The following is a 26,274-nucleotide window of genomic DNA, read 5'->3' on the forward strand; positions in this document are numbered from 1 at the left end:
GGGTTGGCATAGAATCTCGATGGGTTGGCATAGAATCTCGATGGGTTGGCATAGAATCTCGATGGGTTGGCATAGAATCTCGATGGGTTGGCATAGAATCTCGATGGGTTGGCATAGAATCTCGATGGGTTGGCATAGAATCTCGATGGGTTGGCATAGAATCTCGATGGGTTGGCATAGAATCTCGATGGGTTGGCATAGAATCTCGATGGGTTGGCATAGAATCTCGATGGGTTGGCATAGAATCTCGATGGGTTGGCATAGAATCTCGATGGGTTGGCATAGAATCTCGATGGGTTGGCATAGAATCTCGATGGGTTGGCATAGAATCTCGATGGGTTGGCATAGAATCTCGATGGGTTGGCATAGAATCTCGATGGGTTGGCATAGAATCTCGATGGGTTGGCATAGAATCTCGATGGGTTGGCATAGAATCTCGATGGGTTGGCATAGAATCTCGATGGGTTGGCATAGAATCTCGATGGGTTGGCATAGAATCTCGATGGGTTGGCATAGAATCTCGATGGGTTGGCATAGAATCTCGATGGGTTGGCATAGAATCTCGATGGGTTGGCATAGAATCTCGATGGGTTGGCATAGAATCTCGATGGGTTGGCATAGAATCTCGATGGGTTGGCATAGAATCTCGATGGGTTGGCATAGAATCTCGATGGGTTGGCATAGAATCTCGATGGGTTGGCATAGAATCTCGATGGGTTGGCATAGAATCTCGATGGGTTGGCATAGAATCTCGATGGGTTGGCATAGAATCTCGATGGGTTGGCATAGAATCTCGATGGGTTGGCATAGAATCTCGATGGGTTGGCATAGAATCTCGATGGGTTGGCATAGAATCTCGATGGGTTGGCATAGAATCTCGATGGGTTGGCATAGAATCTCGATGGGTTGGCATAGAATCTCGATGGGTTGGCATAGAATCTCGATGGGTTGGCATAGAATCTCGATGGGTTGGCATAGAATCTCGATGGGTTGGCATAGAATCTCGATGGGTTGGCATAGAATCTCGATGGGTTGGCATAGAATCTCGATGGGTTGGCATAGAATCTCGATGGGTTGGCATAGAATCTCGATGGGTTGGCATAGAATCTCGATGGGTTGGCATAGAATCTCGATGGGTTGGCATAGAATCTCGATGGGTTGGCATAGAATCTCGATGGGTTGGCATAGAATCTCGATGGGTTGGCATAGAATCTCGATGGGTTGGCATAGAATCTCGATGGGTTGGCATAGAATCTCGATGGGTTGGCATAGAATCTCGATGGGTTGGCATAGAATCTCGATGGGTTGGCATAGAATCTCGATGGGTTGGCATAGAATCTCGATGGGTTGGCATAGAATCTCGATGGGTTGGCATAGAATCTCGATGGGTTGGCATAGAATCTCGATGGGTTGGCATAGAATCTCGATGGGTTGGCATAGAATCTCGATGGGTTGGCATAGAATCTCGATGGGTTGGCATAGAATCTCGATGGGTTGGCATAGAATCTCGATGGGTTGGCATAGAATCTCGATGGGTTGGCATAGAATCTCGATGGGTTGGCATAGAATCTCGATGGGTTGGCATAGAATCTCGATGGGTTGGCATAGAATCTCGATGGGTTGGCATAGAATCTCGATGGGTTGGCATAGAATCTCGATGTGTTGGCATAGAATCTCGATGTGTTGGCATAGAATCTCGATGTGTTGGCATAGAATCTCGATGTGTTGGCATAGAATCTCGATGTGTTGGCATAGAATCTCGATGTGTTGGCATAGAATCTCGATGTGTTGGCATAGAATCTCGATGTGTTGGCATAGAATCTCGATGTGTTGGCATAGAATCTCGATGTGTTGGCATAGAATCTCGATGTGTTGGCATAGAATCTCGATGTGTTGGCATAGAATCTCGATGTGTTGGCATAGAATCTCGATGTGTTGGCATAGAATCTCGATGTGTTGGCATAGAATCTCGATGTGTTGGCATAGAATCTCGATGTGTTGGCATAGAATCTCGATGTGTTGGCATAGAATCTCGATGTGTTGGCATAGAATCTCGATGTGTTGGCATAGAATCTCGATGTGTTGGCATAGAATCTCGATGTGTTGGCATAGAATCTCGATGTGTTGGCATAGAATCTCGATGTGTTGGCATAGAATCTCGATGTGTTGGCATAGAATCTCGATGTGTTGGCATAGAATCTCGATGTGTTGGCATAGAATCTCGATGTGTTGGCATAGAATCTCGATGTGTTGGCATAGAATCTCGATGTGTTGGCATAGAATCTCGATGTGTTGGCATAGAATCTCGATGTGTTGGCATAGAATCTCGATGTGTTGGCATAGAATCTCGATGTGTTGGCATAGAATCTCGATGTGTTGGCATAGAATCTCGATGTGTTGGCATAGAATCTCGATGTGTTGGCATAGAATCTCGATGTGTTGGCATAGAATCTTGATGTGTTGGCATAGAATCTTGATGTGTTGGCATAGAATCTTGATGTGTTGGCATAGAATCTTGATGTGTTGGCATAGAATCTTGATGTGTTGGCATAGAATCTTGATGTGTTGGCATAGAATCTTGATGTGTTGGCATAGAATCTTGATGTGTTGGCATAGAATCTTGATGTGTTGGCATAGAATCTTGATGTGTTGGCATAGAATCTTGATGTGTTGGCATAGAATCTTGATGTGTTGGCATAGAATCTTGATGTGTTGGCATAGAATCTTGATGTGTTGGCATAGAATCTTGATGTGTTGGCATAGAATCTTGATGTGTTGGCATAGAATCTTGATGTGTTGGCATAGAATCTTGATGTGTTGGCATAGAATCTTGATGTGTTGGCATAGAATCTTGATGTGTTGGCATAGAATCTTGATCAGTTCAAGTAGGCAACCAAAGAGCCGACATCTTGCAGGAAAAAGTCAAGTATGGAACTGGATTGCTAACGTTGATCGCTTGGCTGACTAATTGTTACAGGGTTGTATCTTTATACCATGTGAATTGCAGGATTATGTTTGTAACAATTACAGGAACTGTTGTTAAACATATTATTTGGCAGCCTAGCCAGATAATCCATAGTGTCAATAATTTACATCACGATTGTGTAATTTGAAACTGAGACTATATCTTCACACTGGTTAATTAGAAAGAACACTGCTCTCATTTGCTGCCTTTCATTCCAAATGAACAAAGCAGAGGAAAATTGAATGGAGTGGGTACACTTTGATTTGAAGGAACATAATGTTTCCATTTTGATGTAATATTTAGAGTTTCTACAGCCTTTTCTCTACCTTCAGATGATCCAAATATAAACTTTAAAATTATAAGAATTAATTTGAGCACTTATGCCTGCTCTCTTCATAGACAACATGGAATTTACACCTTGATGCCACTCACATCCCTGGTTCAAGCAATAAATGGAATATTTCAGTTGGTAATTCAGATACACTGTTGTCATTTCCACTCTCCTTCTCAACTTAACAAATCTTCACACAGATAAATGCAGCATTCATTAGGATTGTCCTTCTAGAAAGAATGTACGCAACTCTTCCACAAGCTGGAAGTGAATATGCCATCTATCATTCCAATGTCTTCACACACAGCCCCAGTGTAATTAAAAATATCGTCAGAGTGAAATGATAGAGAGAGACATGGCACCAGTGCGGCTCATAGATGGTACTTGAAATAACATTGATTTAAAATATTTGAAATTTCATTAGTTTTAGAACTTCTTGGAGAAATTACAAGCAAAATGGGATATTTGAGCAATTCATATATATGTGCCAGTCATTTCCATGGGATAATGAAGCAGAACTACACTTGCACTTGTCATGTAATACTATAATTACACAAAAAATGTAATTTAATGCCAAGACAGGGTGATGAATGTAGTTTATGTAAGCCAGATGCAATAAATCAATGTAATTGCTTTCTAATTAATGGGAGAATTAAACAATTAATATCGGCATGCATGGTGAACAAAACAGGTCTTGCCTCATGTTTAACTTCCACATTTCATTGCATACTTTACACTGGATAACCTGGGTATTCCTGTACCTTAATTGAATGGATGCCTTTTATAATAGGACATTCAAATTACATTAACTTGAAATTGCATTTTATCACTGATGCCTGCAACAAAATGCAGAGGTCCAGAAATGCTATTGCTCCAAAATGAATGCAACAAATGGGCATTATAGTTGGGCAATAATGGTGTTTCATTCAAGAAACCCCTTGTTCGTAGCAGGGCCATAGGCACTGGACATCAAAGAACAAAGGATAGATTTATTATATACTGTACATGACATCACATACAAACCGGACATTCTTTTTTGTGTGGGCCAAGTGTTTCTACTTATCCAATAGTGCCAACAGAAACTGTACTCAAGAAAGGATATGTATCCAAATGAGAGAAGTGTCACAAAGAAGGTAGGGCAAATAATCCGTACAAATCAGAAAATGAATATTCATTAATAAATAATGTGCAAAGTCTCTGATTGAATTTGATTTTCAGGAGTCAGATGGTGAAGGGGTAGCAACTATTCCTGAATCTGTTGGTATGAGTCTTGTGGCGCCTGCACCCCTTTCCAGTGAGATCAGAACATGTCCTGTGTGATGTGGATCCTGGATGATTGGTGCTGCTCTCTGACAGCAATGCTGCATTGAATTTGAAAATGCGGCACTCAGGAGAAAGGCTGGGTCTGGTGGATCATCGGAGGGAAAGGACTGGTGCCAGGTAAATGTAAATGGCCAGAGATGGTCATCTGGTGAGCCCATCATCAGGGATGCGGGAGAGGCACGAAGATTGAAGTGGCCTGGTTGTAAGCAAAGAATGAGTTGGGAGGAAGTGCCAACGTTTAGAAGCAGAGATTCCAGGCAGGTCTGGAAGAGGAGTTGGGTCCAGCGGGGTAGGGGGTGTGGGGGGGGGATAGGTAGGGGGCGAAAGAGTGTTAATGCTGTGGTTTGGGGCCAGTGATTGGTTAAATGGTAGAGTTAAGAGACAACAAGATAGAGAATTAAGAGCTTTGAGCAATGGGCCAGAAGGACAAAAGATTAACATGGGTATTACCATCCAACAGTCCTAAACCAATGCTCCATTGTGAAGACCAAGTTATCTTACAAGTGATCATAACCCATGTACATTCATTTCCCCACAGTGCTGCCTGCATAAGGAACATAACACAGGGAATGACACAATCCCATGTGTTACCAATGTGAATGGAGACAGGTACACAACCTGATTTAAAAACTAGCAAATCCTGATTCATGAAGCCAAATGGTATATTAATGATTATTTTTGTGTTTTATTCAATGAAAATTCATTTTAAATTGAATAAAACCAAAAACAAAATTTGGATTATGTGATTGAATTTTGAGACAGTAATGCTGCTTTCATCAACATTACAGTCCTCTTTCAAACTAAGCTTGATTGTATGGAACAGAGGAAGTATTTTTTTAACCAAGTAGAAAACAATGAAACACAATTACATTTTTGTATTAGTGTCAACATGTAATTTCTGCAATTTCTTTTTAAGGTAGAAGGTAATTATTTTGATAAACTGTTAACAGGATTTTGCATCCTTATAAGCTTTAGTCTAACTCAGTCAATACTTACCTTCTTAAGCTTCTTACTAAGATTGCAATCACACCACCACTTTTTATGCTGCGAAAAGAAAATAAAATTAGCATCTGTGTTCCAGGCGAAGTAGAAAGGGGGCCGGTTTAGTTAGGTCGTTTCTTCTGAGATAGAGCGCGGCCTTAGGCCTTTGAGAACATGAAGCCTGCTTAGCTACATTCCAAAGGATTTAATGCTTTGCTTTTTTGTGTGAACTGGCCTCAGGCTCGTCCTCCACCTAAATCCCAGAGGCATTTAAGCATATTATTCAACTGAATACCCAAGTAAGACACTAACTTTGATAAATTCTGACAGCTGTCTCCAGAATGGTGGCAGATTATGAAGAGTGGAATCAGCTCAGTATCCTGGAGGACTCTTGTGGAATTTCTTGAGCGGGTGGCGTTGTTACAAATGTTTGGAATGCAGCTACGAGCCCAAAAATCTGGATGACATAAATCCGGACCGCCCAAGAATCCGGACTTCTTGGAAATTCTCGGCTGAAATCCGGACCGCCCAATAATCCGGACTTCTTGATAACTCTCAGTTTTTGTGTGCATGCATTTTGTGCATACATGTGTGCATACATTATGGCCGTGTGTGCATGCATTATTATGTACATGTATTCTTTACGTGGGGTTGTGCCCAAGAATCTGGAAAATCCAGACTGACCCACTCCAAGAGCAGTCAGAATTTTAGGATTTTTACTGTATACAGACTCTGAAGGACAACTGAGATTTTGCACCTTTCATCCTTTTGATAATACATGGTCATTCGTGGACCTACATCTCACAATATTCCTGTGCAGTTTATATTACATTATGAGGGAATGTTTGCCAGAATTTAATATAATCTGGCCTTTGCGCACAAAGCCTATTACAACAAAATTTAGTCTGAAGGAACATCGTTTAAAATTGAAATCCCTGAATTGTATTGACAGTCACCCTAAGATTTCCAGCTGTCCAGTAGAATGTATGCTTGGCATTGCTAATTTAATGCCATTAAAGTAGCCACTTGTTTGGCACACAGAATTTGTATGGCATTAGACACACTCTTGGCTATTGAACAACCAACAGGTAACAATAATACCCATTATACATTTGGTGGAGAATGCAAATCACCAAAGCAGGTGGTTCTAAACTTTTCAGCCTACCCACCCCATGGCAGTGTAAAGGTTTTAGATTTTCCTTCTTTCCGGATAAAAATAGGTTACCTGAAATACAAGCCTAGAAATGTACTGCAAGGGGAAGACTGAAGAAAGCAGCAAGTCAAAGGTCACAAAGCACATGTTTATTCATCTAGATTGCAGTTTACTCAAACTGGTAGCTTTCACTTCATTTATATATCCTCCCACTCACTCTTTGTTAATGATATGTAGAATTTAAAAAAAAAACTGTTGCGACATTTGCTTCCTTCCAACTCCCGCTGGGTTTCTGCTCTTTAGTTATTCTCTCTAACTTGATCGGATTAAATGCATCTCAGCTCTATGAATTTCTGGGCTTTTATCTTTCCTTGTTCAAAGCACAAAATTGAAATTAGCTTAACATTGAACATGGAATGGTACAGCAGAGGAACTGTCCTTCGGCCCCACAATGTCCTCAGCAAGGATAACGCCAATCAAAACCTGCTGCACATCAGCTGCATCCCTGCCTGCTCACGTATCTGTCCAAATGCCTATTAAACATTCTATCCTATCTGCTTCCACCTGCTCCCCATTCCAGGCTGAGTGTAGAAAACTGATTTGAATTTTTATGAAATTCATGTCGAGAAATTCTTTGCATAATGCAAAATTTTGGTGCATTAAATGAATGAAACTTGAATGAGAAGACCGATTACATTTTTTTCCCCCGTGAAGTGCAATTTCAGCAAATTTGACCAGCCATGTAAAGTGCATGCTTTAACAGCACTCACTAAAAACCTCTGTGCATATAAAGCTCACAAACAAGGCCTAGTCCCTGCACTCTGAATTTGCCTTTATCCAGAGATTTCAGGCCTGCTACACCACTTGTTAATGGACCTAACATTATTTAATATACTGTCAAAAACTGAAGCATCCGTTAGGTCCCTGTTGGGTCTTTTAAGTGGACTTCTTAGTGTTCGTTCCCAAAGACCCTGCCTCTCTGGGATTAGGGGTGTCCTGCGGCCTCTCCACTGAATCCAACATCTAATTTCCCCTCCGCCCCTGATGGTTGATCACTACCTCAGATGCCATATTTGTTCCATTGAATGGTCGTTGTAAAAAAACATGAGGATTGTAAACCTCACCAAGTCTGAAATAACGAGGACAGATGACAGGTGGACAGGAGGGGACTGGGTTATGGAGACTGGATGGTGGGATAGATTAATAAAGCAGTTTACGAAGCAGCTCAATTTTTCACAAGACCAATCTCTTGAACCTCCCCGTACTTTCTTACCTTAACGCTGCTTCAAAGCTACCAAAGTTGCATGATGGACCTTTCATATTATTTCTTTTTTCTCTCTCTCATGTATTGTTATGCATTTTGTGTTTTATAAACCCAGGAAACAGCAGCAAATAAGATTTTAATTGCATCTGTACATTGTATTCACCTATGAAAATAAACTTTATTCTTTCGCTTACATTCATACAAACCATTAGAATTGGTTTCTCATATGATGACCATTGGCCCCGGTGCCAGGTCCAATTCTATTATTACCATGAGGATCAGCACTGTTTAGTAAGAGCTCTTGAACTCCAAAGCCAATTATTAATAAAGACATCACATTATTTTATGAAATTTAGTTTTTCCATTTGCTGACTGAATTCTTGGACAAATAAGCTCAAAGGTAACCTAATGCAAAGTTATGTTGTGTGCCAAATTTCACCAAAATAGGTTCAGTCCCGCTCTTGAGCGCATAATCTAGGCTGACATTTCCCCATAGTGCTCGAGGTATGTTTTTCAGATGAGGCCCCATCTGTCTGTTCAAATGGCTATAAAAGATTCACTGCAATGTTATGCCCAACAATTATTATTCAGGTAGCACTATTAACACAGGTCAATTTGTCATTATTCACAGGAGTATTTTGATGCTTTATTCTATGCTTCTAGTACATCCAAATTAAAACACTTTAATAGATCCTAGGGATGTAAATAGCACAAAATAGCTTCTCTTTTTTTATTCCCCTTCTTTAACCAGAACTGAAAATGAACAACAAATTATTATCCATTGCAAAGAAAATATTACATGCTCAATTGTATGATTTTCATTGAACAGATACTTAACATAATTGGGTTGTGCCTTATAAGTAAAAGCCAAACATAGTGGAGCAAACCCCTCCTAGCAATATCTGTCATTCATAATCACATCAAAAAGACACAAAAAACCTCCCATGATTGCCTTGGGTAATAATGTTGGAATTTCCTTACTCTAAGTTACTGAAATCTTTGATCTAGTCAGCTATACTAAAAGAAATGCAGGTACAAATATGGACCTGGCCTTACTTAGAGATTCCAGCGATATCTGGAATGGCTGTGCATGCAAATCCTTGACGGAAGTAAAAGCACAACTCTGGAGAAACTCAGCAGGTCAAACAGTGCCCTTTATATGGCAAAGATAAAGATACATGACTAATGTTTCAGGATCGAGCCCTTCATCGAAGTATGAGTCACGGTGTCTGCGGACTTGTGTTTTACTTGAGGGAAGTATTTAAATTGAGTGGCACAGAGGAAGAAATTGAATAAATATTGTGCTGCTTGTGTGTTCTCATGCGATAAGCTTCTGTTGTATTTTTAAAATTGTCTTAAAAGATATGAATATATTTTGAGATAATGGACAGTTGATTTTGCGTTATTACTTCATCACGTCAACTCCTGACATTTTTGAGAAATTATATGGATAATTTTTCAACATGACTCAGGGTACTGCTGGATAATTGCTTGAAAACTTAAAACACTGTCTTGAAACTATATAAAACCTTGTGGAATTCGTCTTTTTTATGTGGAAAAAAAATAGAATATGGTATCACTGTTAATATTGGCATTTATCTCCCAATGCCAGAAGGTGGTGATGTTATTTCCAAGGACTTACTTTTCTTACCTGTGAGACAGTGCCTCACCACCACCACCACATCACCATATACAGCACAGACCAGTTTGGCCCTACGAGTCCATGCCGGAACAAATCCCCACCCTCCTCGTCCCACTGACCAGCACTTGGTCCATACCCCTCCAATCCTCTCCCCTCCATGTAATTATCCAGTCTTTCCTTAAATGTAAATAACCTCCTTGCTTCAACCACCTCTGCTGGAAGCTTATTCCACATCCCAACCACCCTTTGTGTGAAGAAATTTCCCCTCATAATTTTCCCCCTGCAATCTCAAACCATGGCCTCTGGTTTGAATATCCCCCACTCTTAATTTAAAAAGCCTATCCACGTTGACTCTCTCTGTCCATTTTAAAATCTTGAACACCTCCATCAAATCCCCCCTCAATCTTCTACGCTCCAGAGAAAAAAAATCCCCAGGCTGCTCAACCTTTCTCTGTCACTCAAACCCTGACATCCTGTCAACATTCTCGTGAAGCTTCTCTGCACTCTCTCGATATCACCTTCCTCTAATTTGGTGACCCAAACTGCACAAAGAAATTCTTTCCAGAAGGACAAAGCTGGCCAACTTTGCAAGGCTGTCTCAAGAAGGCACCCAGCATTCGGAAAGGATCCCCACCATCCTGGTCCCAATCTCTACAACCTTCAGGCAGAAGGTACAGAAGACCAACACCTTCAGGTTCAAGAACAGTATTCCATACCCCACTGCCACCCAAAACACCTATCAGGTTCTTGAACCTCCCTATACTATGCAAACCCTAACCATTAACTACTCCGGAACCTCCCAAAGATTTGTGTGCACCAATGAAATGTCACTTTCTTGCACTAACTGCAACTGTGTGTTGTGTTCAGAATAGCTTCAAGGAGTTCAAAGAGAATTGAGGATGGACACATTAGCATTCAACTACAGTCTTTAGATAGTGGAATTCACAAAGTGTGCGCGCGTGCACACACACAAAAAAAATCACAATCCAATGCAAGTAAATAACTGCTAAACAAGCTGAACTCCCAATTATGAAACAAAAGTTAAACCTTACAGTGCCCACTACCCACAGGCACAGTATACCGGGTAACTAAACGAGCGTTAACCTTACAGTGCCCACCATCCACAGGCACAGTATACCGAGTAACTAAACAAGCGTCAACCTTACAGTGCCCAACACCCACAGGCACAGTATACCGAGTAACTAAACAAGCGTCAACCTTACAGTGCCCAACACCCACAGGCACAGTATACCGAGTAACTAAACGAGCGTTAACCTTACAGTGCCCACCATCCACAGGCACAGTCAACTGAGTAACTAAACGAGTAAACAGTAACCTAATCACAACTAACAAGTATATACATACGAACCTGGTCTCCAGTGTTGCCCATGACTCAGGACTCATCACAGTCAGCCCTCACGTGGCAAGCACCCTGAAGCTCAGCAATGGCCTTAAGGGAGTAGCAAAAAGAGCAGCTGCACCCCATAGTGGGCATTTTCAATTCACATGACCTGTGAGGACCAATCACACATCAGCCTCACCTGTGGGCAGATCTAACCCTTGATTGACAGGTGAGGTCACTTCCTATTACACTGTGAATATTTATTTTCTCTCCTTTTTCTTCTTTAGCATATTATGATTACTGTTTTTTGACAATTGTAATTGGTGTATATTACAAACCTGTTTGCCTGCAGCAAATAAGAATGCTGGTGCATCTGTCCAATCTACTTATGCACATGACAATAAACTCTCAGTCATTCTTGGCATCCCCAGTGTGCTGGCTCAACTGGACAGTGCACTGGATGGCAGTGGTTTACACATAAGGGCCCCATTCCTGGATGACATTGAGCCTTGGCATCCCCAGTGTGCTGGCTCAACTGGACAGTGCACTGGATGGCAGTGGTTTACACATAAGGGCCCCATTCCTGGATGACATTGAGCCTTGGCATCCCCAGTGTGCTGGCTCAACTGGACGGTGCACTGGATGGCAGTGGTTTACACATAAGGGCCCCATTCCTGGATGACATTGAGCCTTGGCATCCCCAGTGTGCTGGCTCAACTGGACGGTGCACTGGATGGCAGTGGTTTACACATAAGGGCCCCATTCCTGGATGACATTGAGCCTTGGCATCCCCAGTGTGCTGGCTCAACTGGACAGTGCACTGGATGGCAGTGGTTTACACATAAGGGCCCCATTCCTGGATGACATTGAGCCTGCATCCCCAGTGTGCTGGCTCAACTGGACAGTGCACTGGATGGCAGTGGTTTACACATAAGGGCCCCATTCCTGGATGACATTGAGCCTTCCTTCTTGATTCTGACCAGCTCTTTTCACCACTGCTCAGAAATGGCCGATTTAGCTGTGCTTCTGAGAAATAATAATTGATTGTACCTCGATGCTTGGGGACTTAACGTTGATGATGCAATTGCACGTTCAGGAGGGAGACCTGCATTTTCTTTCCTTTCCTTGAAGATGGTCAATGCCTGACATTGGAATCATTTAACCCCCCGCCCAGGCCTTGAATGTTATCCACATATTGCTTCATGTGATAATGGTTTAATTTATCACCACCACTAAACTATTGATCACTCATTGTTATTGGTCGTTGATGCACGTTGCTTTGTCTAGCGATTACACTTAATCAGCATCCAAGTGGCTGCATCCAGGAAGTTATTAAGGTTTTATTTTTCTTATTTAGTACACTTGTGTTACCTCAGCTTGAACAAGATGCATTCATCAGCCTCACTTCTGAACTCCAGAGAAGATTGTTCATGGAACAAAGCTCTCATGAGGGTATCCAAGGTCGGAGATGTTTGAACTTCAACAACGATAAGCGTATCTTACTTTTCTTTCAGATATCCCAAGTGCCACACTCACGCAAAAGACCATGGAGCTGGAGTGATATATAATTTCACTTTCATTGACTGAAGCTGTCAGATAGTTTCTTGTTCTTATCAGACACCAAGGTTGTTCTGATTTCTTTAACGTGAAGATGGGACTTCAGCTACAGAAGCGCTTTCTACTGATTGCTCTGACCAAGAAGGCCTTTGGACAAACAAATGTGTAACAATTATACTATGGTGGACAAGGTTTATTTCTCATGAGGATTCCAACACCACCTGCTTCAAGCAAAGGACACCATCAAATCACCCTCAAAATTAAGTTTGTTAAGGAAGCAACAGTCATATTTCCTAACTATTTGTGGTGTTGGGAAAGATACTTTGCCACCCATTCCCCACTCGCCCTCATGTGACACACATTTTTTACCTGCAGCACCCTTTCCAAGTACAAAGCTAAACATTAAGAGGAGTGGAACACGAAAGTCTGCAGACGCTGCGATGGTAGGGAAAACACAAAATTGCTGGAGGAACTCAACAGGTCACGCAGGCCGTCGCAGTTAGCGCAACACTATTACAGCGCCAGCGACCCGGGTTGGAATCCACCGCTGTCTGTAAGGGGTTGGCAGGTCTTCCCCATATCTGCTTGGGTTTCCTCCGGGTGGTCTCACCCTTCAAACCCTCTGGGTTAATTGGGGTATTTGGGTGACACAGGCTTGTTGGCCAGAAGAGCCTGTTACTGTTCTGCATGATTAAATTTAAATATAACGGACGTCTCGGCATTTTTGTGTTTTTACTGTGGGTTTTGTTGTTCATGTTCAACCTGAGACCATGAGGTTTCCTGATCTTTACAGCCAGTGTTGAGATGTTACGGGAACTCACCCACCGGACAGAGAATTGCCTTCCTCTCTCCGCTGAGTATCCTACGGGTGGATTCAATAAGGCCTGGGCAAAGTCTGAGTGGTCTGCTGATTTGTATAAATCACAACATCACCAAAACCAAGGAGCTTATTGTTTACCTTAGGAATGGGAAGCCGAGGGGTATTGAACATTGAACAGTACAGGCCCTTAAAACAAAAACTAAACCTCTCAGAACTACCTCATAGCCTCTATGGCTCTTTCATCCATGTGCCTGTCTAAGAATCTCTTGAATACCCCTCTTGTTCCAGCCCCCATTACTACCCCCAGAAATACATTCCAGGCCCCCACAACTCAGTGCAAAAAACTTACCCCTGATATGAACAGGTACAATGAGATCCAGGACCCCCCACCTCCCCAAATGATGTTGCCTCCAAGACGGCAGGGTCAGGACCGACTCCAATCGAGTCCACTGCATTCTGAAGTGGGAGGGTGAGCAGCCAATGCCGTGGTCCTCAATGATGTAGATAGGAGTGCAGATGAGGTTCTGAATAGGGAATATGGGAAGTTAGGAAGGAAGCTGAAAAGTAAGACCACAAGGATAGTAATCTCAGGATTCCTACCAGCGAGGGTAGGAATAGGAAGTTTGTGGCAGATGAATGCGTGGCTATAAAGAAAAGGTGCAGGGAGCCAGGGTTCAGATTTGTGGATCACTGGGGAAGGTCTGACCTGTACAAAAAAAGGCAGGCAGCACCTGAACTGGAGAGGGACTAATATCCTGGTGGGGAGGTTTGCTTAAAGATGTTGTGGACACAATCTGAAATGTTCTTGACCCTGGAACCTGAGAGGCAGCATAAATTCTCGATCATGTTCACAGAACCTCCTACCTAACTATCAAATCACCAATCTCTAGTCCTCTCCTCCTTTTTCCCCTTTCCCTTCTTAGCTGAAGGGCCAAACTCTGTGCCAGAGACCTGTCCACTATGACCTCTCCCTTGTCAATTGTCCCGGACAACAATATCCAAAATGGTGTACTTACTCTTGAGGAGAACAGCCACAGGAGCACTCTGCACTGATTGCCTACTCCCCTTGCCTCTCCTAACAATCCCCCAGTTACCTGCCTCTTGCCTTTTAGGTGTGACTGTCTCCCTATAGCTTCTATCTATCAACCTGTCTGCCTCCCAAATGATCTGGAGTTCCCCAACTCGGTTTGTAAGGAGCTGAAGCTGGATCCACCTCTTGCAGGTGGTATCATCAAGGACATTTGGGTTCTGCCAGATTTCCTGCAATTGGAGCATTCCACTGCCATACAACAAACTCTTTCATCTATTGCCTTTTGTAAACAACAATCTATTAGTTAAGTCTCTTGAACACTCTTCAAAGCTCTTGCAAAATCTCTGAGGCCCTGACATGTCTAGCATTAGCAGAACTCCAGTATTTCAAATAAGATCTGTTTTAAAGTGTATGTATGTGACCTACTCGAACAAACCTTTCCCAATTTATCCCCCCAAAAACATATCTATATACTCTGTCACAATACCAAACCCAATAATCCTCTCTCTTCTGGAGTCAGTGGAATTGTGAATATAACCATAACCTTGAGGCTGGGAACATTGTAAAGGATCTGTGTCCCAAAGCAATGTTGTTTTTTTGCACTAGTTTACATCAGTAAGCGCACCTGTTCTTGCCCCTTCAGGGTTCTCCAGATGATAACCTCTTTCTTTCAGGTCACCACAGAATTCCTTTTCGTTTCTTTTATTTCAAGTGAAACATTAGGCAGCCAATCCTCTCCTCTTGTATGAACCACAAGGACTTTGACCAGGCTGAACTAACCACTCACAACCCGTCTTCCAAATGGGGTTTTTCCACAAGTTTGCAAGCTTTTCCTGTTTCAGTCCCAGCTGCTCTGAACTGTAAAACTGCAGAACTGAATTCCCTCTCTCTTTGAGAGAAAAAAAGCCTGTTTTACTCTCTCTGCTTGCAAAACCACCAGACTCTCTCAGAACAGCAAGTTCCACTCCAGACAGCCTGCGGCTCCGATGAGTTCTTTCATCTGTTGCCTTTTTGTAAACAAAATCCATTAGTGACATCTCTTGGGCACTCTCCAAAGCTTTTGCAATGGCTCTTGAAGCCGTCTTGTCTAGCATGAGCAGAGCTCCAGTATTTTAAATAAGATCTGTTTTAAAGTGTTTGTATGTGATCTACATTAAAAAACCTGCCCCAATTTATCTCTCAAAAATATATCTATATACAAGCACAACATAATCTGTCACAACTGCATTTCTAAATTTAAAAAAAATTAAAGATTAGTCACTATTATGGTGAGACAGTAGCTCCATTGTGCCTCTGTGCAATCCACTTTCAGTAGCCGCTTTCAGATGGCCAGAATACCCCAACATAAAGCCGCCTAAAATACCCGAATGCAGCTGTTGGGAGGCCACCTGAAAGCAGAGAACCCTGACCCAAGGAGCACTTACCCAACCCTCCTCAGGTAGGTGTATTCTCCGCTTCTGAGCACTCCCCCATGGCACCTGAAAGCAGGCGGGACTACAGCCTTTCCCCGCTGCAGACCTTTCAGGTGCCAGAACAACGCCTTCAACGCTGCCACCTGAATGTCGCTTCGCACACACCCGCAGCCGGCTCTGGAGCTGCATTCTCTCAGCTATTCCACCTGAAAGCAGCTATTGTCTCTTGTTGTCCATACCTCCTCCAGACATATCATTATTGCCCTCTTTCAGCTGACACGACCTTCTGCTGCACTGTACCTTTGATGTCTTCACCCTACCACTGCTCTCCCCATTTCCCCTGCAGCTTTAAAGTTGCCTCATTATTCACTTTTGCTCATTGACCTGAACCATTAACCCTTTCATTTTTCAGGGGTTTTGACTGATATGTGGAGTCTTTCTAATATTTTCAGTTATACTTCAAATTTCATTAAAATTGCTGTCCCTTAGCATTTCCCTGTTTGCTTTTCCCCTTCCCTCTCCATTCACCAAGCCAGCCTCCCCCCCACCCCCCCCCCCCCACTCCACCACTTCCTGGTGTGCCCTTCCTCCCTTATCCACCTATTACCTCCTGCCTTTGGGACCATGCTCCACCTCCTACCACCCCTCCCCCCCAACTCCCACCATTTTGTTTGGGTCCCTGCCAACATTTTTCCATACCTTGATGAAGGGCTTAAGCTCCAAACGTTGGCTATGTACTTTATTGCTGTTATGCAAAGCGCATTGTTTGACCTGCTGAGTTTCTCCAGCGTTGTGTTTTTAATTCAACCACAGTGTCTGCAGACTTCTGCATTTTACTTCTCTATTTGCTTGTTTCCTACAGAAAACAGTTGGAAGACTGAGTACCCAACCCAATAGCAGCGTGAATCAGACATAGAGACTATGTCATAGACATAGAGACTATTTTAAATGAAATTGCTGGGTAAGGTAACCTTGTCTTTCCATTGTCTCCAAGTCAGAATGAAGTTAGGTAGAATGCAAAACATAAGTCTGACTGCAACCCCTTCAGTTTGTTGACAGTCGGATTATGTTAAGCTTGTTCCAATTCAAATGGTGATAAACACAGGGCTAAATTCCATTTATGTAGTCTGTGCCAAAAAAAAACACGTGCTCCAATTTTATTCCTCACTGACAGGCAGGTTGGATCATGTTCACTCTTCCATTTTCCTCTCTCCCGCCACCCCCCCCCCCCCCCACCACAACATGCATTCATTTGTAATGTTATACCATGGGATGAATTCTATTCATTGCTGGCATGTGTCAAGACTGATGTGTGATATTAAGTTAGTCACACAATGTTTGGGAGGAGGTAGGGAGGGAGGAACACAATGCCTTTAGCAATACCACTGGTGTTCTGTGAGTTTATGCATGATGAACCTGTCCTATCTGCCATGAGGTGAATACCTCGCTCCCACCAGGCAAGGAATAAGCGACGCATTTATAAAAGGAGGAATTTAGTACGATTTTCCAAAGCATGTTTTGATAAACCGAAATCCCATTGCCTTTGAAGTCCAGCTTAAAAGCAGTCGGCACTTTGTATGTTGTCTGTGCATCCCTCCTGGTTTCCTTTGTGCGTTTACAAACTTCCAAGCGCACAAAAAGAAATGCTTAAACATTATCCTGATGTGTTTCACAGCCAGTGAGTTTTTTTTTTAAAAACAGAGTCACTATTGGAAATATAACAGTATAGCTGCACACAGCACGTTCCCATAGAGAGCAACGTGATAAGGACCAGATGTTGTTTTAATCGGACACCAGAAGTAAGTTACTGTTGGTCAATGGAAGAGGGTAGGTGGATGGCACGGGTATGATGCGACAAAGGCTCCGTTTGCATGCTGAATGACTCTGTAACCCTATAAATTGTTTATCAGCACAGACTTTGGCTGCTTAAGGAAAGGTGTTTGAAAATTGAGTCTTCAGTTCCAGCACAACGCACATGGTCTTCGGGGAGCAGTGATCACTGCCCTCCTACATGCCTCTGTAATGATGACAGCCTACAAGAGATAGTCACTTCAAAATCCTGGTGAAATACCGCCAAATTAAAATAGCAGGAAATGTCAATCAATGCTAGCAGGCATCTCTCACTGAGTCCTTAATGATATCTCAATGGCTCTGATATGTAGGTCAGGTGGGCATCCTATTTGCATTCTCTCATCTGAGCTCCGTTTGAGGGATTTCCAGGTTATGGTTCCAGTAGGTCCTCAAAGCCTCCATGAAAAAGGGTGACTCATGGGAGCATCTTGCCGACGACCACACAAAATTGAATAGGAGCCTTCACAGTGACTGGGTGCAGTGGAGAGCTCACATAAGCCAATCATAAACAGGGAGACTGCACCTGCAACCCGGGCAAGTCAAACACTGGTCTCATCAATCCCATCAGAATGCATATAATGAAGTGGAAGCAAGTCATCCTCCACACCAAGAGCTACCTCAAGGTGGCTCAATTAGCATAACGGCTATTGCAATACTATTATAGAGCCAGTGACCTGGGTTTGTATCCAGCGCTGTCTATAAGGTGTTTGTACATTCTGTGTATCTGCATGGGTTTCATCCAAGTGCTCCAGTTTCTTCCCACCATTCAAAATGAACAGGGGTTATAGGTTAATTGAGTGTAATTGGGCAGTATGGGTTCATGGGGTGAATGACTATATATTTTCTTAAAATTAAAATTAAAAAATACAATCATTAGTAGAAATGAACAAATGAATCAATGCAAAGGAACAGTCCTTGCACAAAGCTGGAGAAAAAGGGATGGAGAGAGGAAAATGTCTTTGATGCTGGTTCTAATTTTTTTTAACGTTTTCAATTTCCATAATCGGCAATGTTTTCTTTCTGGAAGCAAGGAATGTGGCCTGTTCCATCTGATAACTTGACCATTGACATAAATTGGAATGGCGTACGATTCAGCTCTTGCTAAGGTAGTGATATGGGAATTAGTTGTAACATTCGTGGGGATAGGAGGGGAAAATAAATATGGCAGTGTTCTCAATTCTGAACAAATGAATCGTAGAAGATGTGGATCTAATGGTACTGGAAGCAGAAATGAGAAATAATCTCAAAAGCAAATTGGGCGGGAACCTGAGTACAATAAATTTGTCTGACTTTGAATATGGAACGGATGAATGGAATACAAAATTGCTCCATAATGAGTTAGCACACAGTTGATAGGCCAAATGCCTTACTCTGTGTCAAAATGGCCTGATGATTTAGAAGATAGAATAAGCGTTGGCTGCCAAAGAAGTAAAAACACAATACTGGAGAAACTCAGCTAAGTTAAACAGTGTACTTTCTGTAGCAATGATAAAGATACATAACCAATGTTATGGGCTTGAGACCTTCGTCAAAGTAGGTAACGTATGTGTGTGTGGTTGCAAAGCTTTATAAACAGTACAAAAATGTGCACTTTATTAAGACATCAAAGAAAGTCTAAGAGAAGAATATAAGGAAACTGGAGAGTTTTTTTTTCAAATACAGACATACAGGATGGTAACAGACCATTTCAGCCCACGACCTAATTTACACCCAATTAACCCCGGTACATTTTGAATGGTGCGAGGAAACTGGAGCTCCCAGGGAAAACCCACGCAGACACAGGGAGAACGAACGTTCATGGGATTCGAACCCCGGATCCCGTTGGCTCTGTAAAGGCGTTGCGCAAACCGTGCCACCCATTAATAAATAAAATAGAAGCAATAATAAGAATTTAAAATTAAAATAACTCCAACGTGCATGATTGAAAGATTGTGTCATAGAATGTATTAAAAGTGTCACAGTTTCTAATGAAGTACTTGTAGTTTTTTTTCCCACTTAGGTGATAAAAATCCACAAAGGTATTGTGAAAGATCAAATCATGTCATTTACATTTTAGTTCCAGCACAGTTTAAATGGAAACTCCTGCAGAATGGATGGACCAATATCTTTCTTCACCAACTTAAGAAAGTACCCCAGGACAGAACGACAGAAGCCAGGAATGAAATGACTAAGAAACATTCAAGAAGTTGAAAGTGCCTGTGGCAAAGATAATTGTGGCTGGAAATGAAAAATAAATGAGGATTGGTCTTAATTCAATCACGTTCAATTTCCCATCTGTGCTGAATGAGGTGCCCCATGCCTGGTGAGAACTATCCCTGGTCAACAATATCTGTGGAAGTGCAGTAAGGAAAATATTAGAATTGGCCATCATTGAGTACATGGCAGAGTAACGTGCAAATACTCACCGTATGGAACTCAACAAAGATTCAAGATTCAATTTATTGTCATGTGATAAAAAGTGCCATATTACACAAAATTGTTTTTGTCTGCTGTAAGGCAGACAGATTCGCCATCGGCAGAAGTTGCCCAAAGTGCCTCTTACAGTCAGAAAAGAGGAAGCAAAAGGGAGCTTCCCCACCCACAGTCACTAGGCCTTGTTATGGTGCAACACTGCATTAAAACCGGTTCAACAAAAAAAAGAGGTGAATTTACCTTTTTATGGAGAAGGCCTAGAAGGCAGATCCATAGAGCATTGTCTTCCGGAACTGAGGGAAGCGGAGCAAGTGGTGCAGTAGCGACGGCCGTCGCCGCGACGTCATGCATACGCACCAGGAAGTGTAAAATTAATAGAAGCCACTTACAGGTGCTCAGACGCCGATAATGCGCCGGCAGACGCAGCTGGGGGGGAGTTCAGCTGGGACGTTCAGGTGGCCACGGAGAAGACGCCTTTCTGTCACCTGAACATGCTGGCTGAAGGAGAGCCATGTCCAAGTGATCGCCGGCTTCTGTGGATGGTGACCATTGTTGCTTTCAGCTGCAAAGGGGGAATTCACCAAGCTGGAGAATATACCTACAGGTGGAGGGTTAGGTACGTGCTCCTCCTAGCTGGGTTCTCCACTTAGGGGTGGAATAGGCGGCTTTACAGTCAGGTATTCTGGCCACCTGAAAGCGGCTATAGACACTCCCTCCCATCAAAAAGAGCAAAAAAACTTTAGCCGTCACTAAAATGAACAGAGTAATGACGTGATTAATGTTAGAAATGAGTACCTGAACACACTGAGCTCTTTCAAATTTGTGCTTCTGGATCACGGGCTGATGATGCCATCACAGTGACAGCCACTTTCAACGGCATTGCTGTTATGGAGGAGGTGGATCATTGCCGTTATGGATACTGGCTCCACCTTTGAGTGTACCCCCCTAGATGGATTGGAGTTCACCTGCTAAATCCATCATTCGAGCTTTTATGAAGCGATGTAAAGATGAAGTTAAGTCAAAACCGTCGGCAACCCGAGTTCCAGATTCAAATCTCCGATACCATTGTCGCTCCTGGCACTCTCTTGCATCTTGCTCCCGATACCAGGTTCCCCTGCAGCCAGTTTCGAGCCAGTCTCCAGCAGTCTGCAGCCTAGTGCGAGTACCTTGACACAGTGTCCAGCAGCCCGGAGCCTCCGTGGGTTCCTCGCCTCAAGTCACCTGCAGCCCGCCGCCACCTGTGTGGGTTCCTCAGATGCAGAACTCCTCACATCTGCCGTCGAGGTTACTGACCCATGGGTCATCTCCTGGGCTTCTCCATCTCAGATGCCGGTGGGCGGGCGGGGTGGGGGGAGGAGGCTGTTTTCCCCATTCTCTGGTGCCCTGTGCCATTCCTCCACTTCCCTGGAGTCTGCAACACCTCATGGCGGCTGCCCATCACAGGCGCCACCATCCTGGGTCCTGACTCCGCGGTCGCGAGATTTTAAAATAAAACTACCACCGGCTCCTTTAACGGGCCGTTCAAAACTTGTATGGAGCTGACAGCAGTCGAACTGGGCAGTTGAACCCTGCAAGAGCGCTGTGTCGCTGCTCCCCGGTCTCTGCAAGTCTGCACCAGCGGTAGCACTGCCATTTTCTTTTTCAAAGAAAGGTAATCTTAGAAATACTGAAAGTATCAGTGAAATTGCTCAACAGCAGCAGTTAATGTACAGTCATCTGAACTTTGGGCAATGGTCCAAAATGAATGATATCAAAAGGGCCATAGGACAACAGAATGGAAAATAGAATCCTATAATGACCAAGCAATCGGAATTAAGCTATTGGCCCATGTTAAAATCAGCTCCAATAACTTTAAAAGATGTGAAGCTAAATGGAGGTTTAATTGATGTGTAGGTTGAAAGTCTCCAGAATGGAGGACCATCGCCTTCCCAAGATCGTGATGTTTGGCGAGCTCTCCACTGGCCGTCGTGTCAGAGGTGCACCAAAGAAGGACTGCCTAAAGAAATCTCTTGGTGCCTGCCACATTGACCACCGCCAGTGGGCTGATCTCGCCTCAAACCGTGCATCTTGGCGCCTCACAGTTCGGCGGGCAGCAACCTCCTTTGAAGAAGACCGCAGAGCCCACCTCACTGACAAAAGACAAAGGAGGAAAAACCCAACACCCAACCCCAACCCACCAATTTTCCCCTGCAACCGTGTCTGCCTGTCCCACGTCGGACTTGTCAGCCACAAACGAGCCTGCAGCTGACGTGGACATTTACCCCTCCAAAACATAAACTCTTTTCTTCTAATCTGTGTGCATGGCACTGAATTTTTTTACATTCCTCAACTGAAAGCCTTAAAGAGGTTACAGATTAGACTCTTGAAGTTTCATAAAATTCCCCTTCACCTTCTAAATCCATATGCGTCCATATTCGTCCGCGAAGCCAAGCCAAAGGTTGAAAGTAAAGCCTGCCGCAGCAGGAGAAGCTGCCAGGCTGAGTAACTGGAACGTCCTGGGGACATCATGGCATTAACACCATTAGCAACTCATTCTGACATTCCTCACTTGTTTGAAGCATTATGTTGAGCCAACGTAGCGAGAGTTTTTACCATATGAATAGTTGGATATTGATAAATAGGATAATCTTCTTTCTTTCTTCTTCTTTGGCTTGGCTTCGCAGACGAAGATTTAAGGAGGGGGTGAAAGTCCACGTCAGCTGCAGGCTCGTTTGTGGCTGACAAGTCCGATGAGGGACAGGCAGACGCGGTTGCAGCGGCTGCAGGGGAAAAATGGTTGGTTGGGGTTGGGTGTTGGGTTTTTCCTCCTTTGCCTTTTGTCAGTGAGGTGGGCTCTGCGGTCTTCTTCAAAGGAGGTTGCTGCCCGCCAAACTGTGAGGCGCCAAGATGCATGGTTTGAGGTGTTATCAGCCCACTGGCGGTGGTCAATGTGGCAGGCACCAAGAGATTTCTTTAGGCAGTCCTTGTACCTTTTCTTTGGTGCACCTCTGTCACGGTGGCCAGTGGAGAGCTCGCCATATAACACGATCTTGGGAAGGCGATGGTCCTCCATTCTGGAGACGTGACCCACCCAGCGCAGCTGGATCTTCAGCAGCGTGGACTCGATGCTGTCGACCTCTGCCATCTCGAGTACTTCGACGTTAGGGATGAAAGCGCTCCAATGGATGTTGAGGATGGAGCGGAGACAACGCTGGTGGAAGCATTCTAGGAGCCGTAGGTGATGCCGGTAGAGGACCCATGATTCGGATCCGAACAGGAGTGTGGGTATGACAACGGCTCTGTATACGCTTATCTTTGTGAGGTTTTTCAGTTGGTTGTTTTTCCAGACCCTTTTGTGTAGTCTTCCAAAGGTGCTATTTGCCTTGGCGAGTCTGTTGTCTATCTCATTGTCGATCCTTGCATCTGATGAAATGGTACAGCCGAGATAGGTAAACTGGTTGACCGTTTTGAGTTTTGTGTGCCCGATAGAGATGTGGGGTGGCTGGTAGTCATGGTAGTGAGCTGGCTGATGGAGGACCTCAGTTTTCTTCAGGCTGACTTCCAGGCCAAACATTTTGGCAGTTTCCGCAAAGCAGGACGTCAAGCGCTGAAGAGCTGGCTCTGAATGGGCAACTAAAGCGGCATCGTCTGCAAAGAGTAGTTCACGGACAAGTTTCTCTTGTGTCTTGGTGTGAGCTTGCAGGCGCCTCAGATTGAAGAGACTGCCATCCGTGCGGTACCGGATGTAAACAGCGTCTTCATTGTTGGGATCTTTCATTTAGAAATACCGTATGGTAACGGACCCTTCTGTCACCGTTAATCAGAATCAGGATTTATTGTCACGAACAACTCATGACATTTGGTGTTTTGTGGCAGCGTCACAGGGCAAACATTCATATTATAAACATTCTACAATATTACTATATAAAAATAGTAGAGGACAAACAGTGTCTTTGGTTCAATGATCATTCAGGAATATGATGGAGCGGGGAAGAAGCTGTCCTTGTGCCACTGAGAGCTCATCTTTAGGCTCCTGTACCTTTTTTCATATGGTAGCAGATGAAGAGGGCATGCCCGGGGTGGTGGGGGTCTTTGAGGATATGGGCTGCTTTCTTAAGTCACCGCCTCATGTCGATGTCCTCGATGGAGTGAAGTCTGGTGCCTGTGATGTCGCAGGCCGAGTTAACAACCCTCTGGAGTTTATTTCCTGTCCTGAGAGTTGGTACTTCGATACCAGGCAGTGATCCAACCAGCCAGAATGCTCTCCACGGTACACCCGCAGAAGCTTATGAGAGTCTTCGGCGTCATACTGAATCCCCTCAGACACCTCACAAAGTATAGCCGCTGGCGAGCCTTCTTTGTGATTGCATCAACATGGAGGCTCCAGGACAGATCCTTGGAGATGTTGACACCCAGGAATTGAAACCCCTGCCACCCAATTACCTCTAACCCCCCATATGTTTTGAAGGGTAGGAGGAAACCAGAAGAAATGCAAAAGGACACAGGGAGAGCATACAAACATCTTCTGACAGCGCTGGATTAGGACACCAGACCCGATCGCTGGCCCTGTAACAGTGTTGTGCTAATTGCTGCGCTAACTGGACTTCCCTTTTATGGACGCTGCCAGAAAATATCTCATCTGCAAGTCTTGCTGAGCATATTAATTCCATTTCAGTACGTGGGGCAGGAACAGAAAATGTTTGAGAGAAAACAACCCAATTTTCTCCAACCTCTCTCCCTATCTCCTTCTAATCTAGGCAGCCTTCTGGTAAATCTCTTACATATCCTTTCTAAAGCCTGTAATTCCTTCCTGTAATGTGATGACCAGAATTACAGGTGGCCCCACTCTCCAAAAGTTCGCTTTACGCCACTTCGCTTTTACGAATCGCCTGTTTTCACTACCGAAAGAAATCCAAAGGGGTTTTTCGTGTTTACCAAAGAAAAGGCGAAAAGCAAAAATGATGTTCAGCCTTTGTTTATAGAAGCAGCCAGCGCACACCCTGAGCGGCAAGAGTGGCGCCACCAGCTCCTTCCCCGGGAACTAAACCCAGTATCTCAGCATCCAGCCACCATAGCTTTATCTCGATTTATTTTGTGCATCTGTTAAATGAATCCGGAATGATTTGATAGTTTTATTGGTGAATGTTCAAGAAATTTTTCCATTAATGATAATTCCTTCTTCTTTCTATGCCATTTCGGCTTACAAAAGGTTTCATAGGAACTCTCTACTTTCAGATAGTGTGGTGTGCCTGTATTCCAAAAGTGGCCAAACCAAAGTGCTGTAAATTGACTGTCTTTCTACTGGTGTCAAAGCCCTTGTACGGACAATAACCACACCAGCAGTGCAAGTATAAGACAGCTTTAATAAACTAACATGTACACGAAGAGGTCTTGTCTCTCTGCAAGACGAACCTGGAAGACTAGACTGTAGCTCTGGACTGCTTTATAGACAAGGTCACCGGGATGACCCCTGGTGAGCTAATGGTGTAATTACATATCACCACAGCCCTACTCCTTGAAGGAAAGCACATCATGCAGCTTCTTTACCTCCCTCAATGGACCTGGACTCCCTCTGCATATGGATTTAGAAGGTGAAGGGGAATTTTATGAAACTTCAAGAGTCTAATCTGTAACCTCTTTAAGGCCATCAGTTGAGGAATGTAAAAAAATTCAGTGCCATGCACACAGATTAGAAGAAAAGAGTTTATGTTTTGGAGTGAAATAATAAAGTCTACAGACGACGTGATTGTAGTATAAAAACAGAAATGCTGAAGGAGGAACTCAGAAGATCTCGCTGCATCCATAGGAGGTAACTGATGTTTCAGGCCCGAGCTCTTCTTCAAGTTTATGTTTCGGATCAACCTGAAACATTAACTTGCCCATTTCCTTTCACGGATGCTGCCTAAGCCATTGTGCTCCAGGATCCAGCATCTGCAATCTCCACTTAGATTACAGATGGAAGAAATTAAACAGTATAAAATCTGCAAATGTTGTGATTGCAGTACGAAATATACAAGAGTGATGGACAAGCTCAGTAGGTTTCTCCAACACTTCTGTATACAGATCTCAGATTTATTGTCAGAGTACATACCACTCTGAGATTCTATTTCCTGCAGATGAGGGAGAATTTGCCACTTATTGGTACAGCCAAACCTCGACTTATGCCCTATCGAGTAACGCACGATCACAGATACGTCCGAGGTCACCATAAG

The 26,274-nt window shown here is 43.6% G+C and overlaps 1 long non-coding RNA gene across 1 annotated transcript in view; it reads right to left on the reverse strand.

Annotated features, from left to right (window-relative positions):
• The window catches only part of LOC138747400 (uncharacterized), a 53,648-nt gene extending 37,043 nt beyond the window's left edge, over positions 1 to 16,605 (reverse strand). Inside the window, exon 1 of the long non-coding RNA XR_011347476.1 lies at positions 16,520 to 16,605. This is a non-coding gene — a long non-coding RNA (uncharacterized lncRNA). The remainder of the gene's footprint in view (positions 1 to 16,519) is intronic.
• Between the last annotated feature and the right edge of the window lie 9,669 nt (positions 16,606 to 26,274).

This window comes from Narcine bancroftii, chromosome 12 (assembly GCF_036971445.1).
Source record: "Narcine bancroftii isolate sNarBan1 chromosome 12, sNarBan1.hap1, whole genome shotgun sequence".
In the NCBI taxonomy this organism is placed as follows: Eukaryota; Metazoa; Chordata; class Chondrichthyes; order Torpediniformes; family Narcinidae; genus Narcine; species Narcine bancroftii.